Source organism: Acomys minous (genome assembly GCF_964271855.1).
Source record: "Acomys minous genome assembly, chromosome: 13".
Taxonomy (NCBI): Eukaryota; Metazoa; Chordata; class Mammalia; order Rodentia; family Muridae; genus Acomys; species Acomys minous.
Window position 1 is genome coordinate 52,134,714 of NC_140495.1, and position 4,540 is coordinate 52,139,253.

Here is a 4,540-nt window from a genome sequence, read left to right on the forward strand (position 1 = left end):
TCATGTGTTGAACTCTGTTTGCCTCTAATTACTGTCTCTGTGAGCAGGGGTGATGGGTATAAGCCCTTGTCATGAGAAAGGTAGAGAATATAGAGGGAGGAAGGAGAGAGCACTTGGTGTCATCTTCATGGTGGACAAATGACCTACTCAATGCAGATGTTCAGAACAGGAACTCTTCTAGGAGTGCCTTGGATACTGGATACCTGACTGTCATCCAGCCTCTAGTTCCTTTGTTCAGGAAGTAGCCTATAGGTGAATCTTTGCCCGTCATCTCTTTTCTATTCTTCTAGTAGAAAACTAAGACTGGGTAACTTGCATACACAAGATGTTACTGCCTCCTATCTGGATACGGGGAGGTATGGTGCTGGCAAGGGCCTTGGCAGCTTTAATGCATAAAGGGAATAAACTGAAAGAGGACAAGCAGGTGTGCAGATAAGACAAACACAGTGGCCCGTGTAGTCTCCTAAAAACAGAAACTTAGCACTTATCAATGACCTAGTTGCCTCTTCAAGGTCCCACAGGCACCACAGCGGCACCTAAGTTTTAATGTATGACTTCGAACAAACTATGGCAAGATGCATGTTAGTTCACAATATATCTTTTTTTATTTATTTTTAAAAATACATTGTATTAATTTATTCATACTACATCTCAATTGTTATCCCATCCCTTGTATCCTCCCATTCCTCCCTCTCTTCCATTTCCCCTTATTCCCCTCCCCTATGACTGTGACTGAGGGGGACCTCCTCTCCAGAATATACTTTTTTGTTTTTGTGAGTGTGAGTATGTTTATTTAACCCAGAACATTTCCCAAGAGAGATCAGTATTCCATGCATATACTATTTATTTTTATTTTTTGAGTGACAGAATCCTTATGGTTAAAAGAAGCCTATATAACCACATCCACGCTGCCACATTAACTTACAGAGAACCTGGAACTAAGTAAACGACCTTTCTCTGAAATTCTCTCCCAGGTGACACGATGAACTCCCACAGACAAAGAGAAGTGACCATTTTGTCTCACATATTTATGCACATCTACGTTGTTTGGCTGCTGACACATGGCAGAATGTTTCTCAATTGCTAATCAAATCTGTTCCTCTCCCTCTTCTAACTTCCTCTCTCGTCGTCCATTCCTCCCATCTGCTTGCCTTTTAGGAAAGAGAGAATATGCACACCAAGCATGCCCCAATAGCTATGTTATTAAAACGTCACTTGCCTGGTTGCTTTAACTTTTACTCTACTGCAAAGCTGAGTGCCGCATGACACAAGATATTGGATTCTATGAATCTCAGAAAAATGTCAGCTTCCCAGGTGGAAAACATATATCTTGGGAAGGTGTTTCTTGCCAACAAAACTGTCTCTTTGGAGCTTTCATCAAAGTGTTCAGAGGCCGCCCCAGATGAGAAGCAGAAATATTTCCAGATGATCCCATGATCTTTTGGGCAAATCCTGAACTCTGTGGAGCAGACCTGGGTGCCTTTTTTCCTCTTCTGTCCCAGGTTGATTGGAAGTTTGAGCCTATAAAAGCAACCAAGGTGAACTCACTCATTCACACAACAGGGTAGATGGCTCACCATAGGGTGCCCTTGATGGTGCTCTGTCCACTCTAATTTTAAACATCCAAGCAATGGGAGTCCCACCACTTACCTCACAAGATTACCCTACAGTCTAATAGACCTCAGCATTAAGAAGATTTTCAATTGGTAATTGGTAATCAACCTAAATTTCCCTTTTCTTAATTTCATGCCATTACTTCAGCCCCTATCCCCTTGTTCCACCTAGTTCCTCACCCTCATTAGTGTTTGCACTCTCCACATACTAATAAATAGGGGACAAAAAGAAAGCTTTCATTCATGTCATAGCTAGACCATGCGTAGTTATTTTTTTTTTTTTAATTTAGGTCACTTCTCACCTACACACTTTTTCTTGAAATACTTTACTTAATATTAAAAGATTCAGGTATTTTCTCAATAAGAAAAATGAAAGAGGTCTATAAATGGAAAGCAGAGCAGTGTGTAATGGGCTGGCGGGGAATAGATGCATCCTTAATGTGGGCAAGTGATAATGGTGTAGTCAGACCCACCTTCTCCTGCCCTTCGCATGAACAATGCTGGGACCATTTGGGTAAAGTTTTTGTCCCCTAGTGTAGTTCCATTTTATAGTCATTCTTCTATATGTAATACTATATAACATTAACTATCACATACATAATATGTGCACAATACTATGTAGTATATAAAGTATTGTTAAAACTTGTATCACCTCATGGATATACAAAACATTGCAAGGTAGTCTTTCAGAGAGCTAAGCCTCAGTTCATGTTTTATTTATAGCATAAATTGCTCTTTTTAAAGTTCAGACCATTTCGTGCAGTTGGTTTAATGGTACAGTCAAAGAGACTGTAGTTTGGTTGCAAAGCTTCACTTTGCTTTGTTTTAGAAACTGAGACTTCCATTTGACTGCGTTCAATAGTTCCAGACTTTCTTTTTGTGGTCATTTCAGAAATAATAAACACTCCCCCTCCCCAATGATCAGTCTAGAGCTTTCTAATAGTAGTTGAGTCAGCCTGGATCCTTCAGTCACATGACACTCTCAGTTCTGTTGTCACGAGTTTTAAGCCAAATATCTGTTGACATTCAACCTGAATCATGTTTTACAAGGCCAACCATGCTAGAAGAGCAGAGCTGCCTTGGACATCTTTGATGGAGTTTTCCTGCAAACTACATCTGGGAACATTGTGTGCTATCACTCACCGTGGTTCTCAGCCTTCCTAAAGCTATGACCCTTTAATACAGTTCATCATGCTGTGGTGACCTCCAACCACAACATTATTTCATTGCTACTGCATAACTGTAATTTTGCCACTGTTATGAACCATAATGCAAGCATCCAATATATAGAATAATTGATATGTGACTCTTAAGGGGGTCACAACCCACAGGTTGGGAACCAAAGTGCTATAATGTGGCAATCTTTGGTTCCAATATAGTGGGTTTCTGCTGTTTATTTCATCTTCTAGAGACCTCTGATGGAAATCATGAACATTTGCTGCCGTTTACAGATTCAGCAAACCTTCAGTCTTAGCGTATGAGCAAAGACTAAGTGAGCATTCACTATCTGTATTTTTTCTTCCTTAGGCTGAGTGGTAGAAGGTCTAAAATGTTACAGCAATTTCTAAGAATGTCTTGTTCACATGTTTTTGGCATCACAATGCTCTTTTAAGTTGAAAACAACTGAAATAAACTTTAGCCAACTTAAGCATACGGGAGGCAATTGGCTGAGATACTCTCTGGCATTTCAAAGAACACAACATGAGTTGACCAAACAGGTCTATGGAAGGCAAAGAAAGCTGGCCAGAGTCTAGCTTCCTGGAACAAATGTAAAATGTATGCATTTATGCATCTTATGCCATGTCATTGAATGCATCCTGTTCCAACAACTTCAGCAAGCCGGCTTCTATGTTTATATTCTACATTCCTAGGAGAGAGACATTGGCTCTATTTGGGCCCCCATTGAGCTTGGTGCATAAACTAGACCATGGATTTAGACACCAGACATTGGCAATACATTTGGGCTCACTTTTGTGTGTTAAATATCCCTTTAAGAGAAGGGGAACTTGCTGGGAGAAATCCATACAGCAGAGACCACCAATTCTCTGGACTTAAAGTTACATTACACGGAGCTATTGAGAAGTTTAACTTGTCTTACGCAATCAGCTTTTATTCGATGTACCATTACTTTTTTTTTTCTTCTGAGATTGACATATGCAGTCTCTAAATTTGTTTTCAGTCATTGAGCAAAGACATGGAGGTGAAAACCAGGAATCTTTCAGATGTACCTGACCTTCAAAGTCTCAGTCACTGTAGTCCTTGCACATAAGATGAAAATACAATCGACTTTCAGTGTTTTGGTTGCAGCTCATCTAGGCTTCTTCCCAAGCTCTCAATCAGCCCAGAGTGAGGATAGGGGAAAGAAATTAATTAAATGTCCAATCAAGTCTCTAGCTGTCATGCCTAATAATTTAAGCCGTCGTTCTCAGTTGGTGTTCATTCTTCCATTTGGATAAAAAGCGCAGTCTCATGTTTTCTTCCTATACTCCTTTGGTACTTTAAGATAATGTTCAGGAAGGTGGTAAAAAGTATGTGCAATTTATGGATCCTAGTGGCTATAGGAACAAATATAGATTCCTCCATTCACAGTGTCCATGTGTCATTTTCGAACCTTGTCACTCAATGTTTTTTTTCTTTAAAAAAATTAAAGAAGTGCTTAATTTTATGTGTGCAGGTGTTCTTTCTACATGTACATCTGTGCACCACATGCATTCTTGGTGTCGGAGGAGGCCAGAAGAGCAAATTGGACCCCTAGAACTGCAGTTATGAACCTGCAGTGAGCCACTATGTGGGTGCTAGGGGTTGAACACACTGAACCCAGGTATTTGTAACCACTGAGCTCCAGCTACCCCCACCTCCATCTTTATGAAGCCTACACAGCCACTCATGAGATGACTCCAAAGGAAGGTCATTGTTCAAAAGAGAAC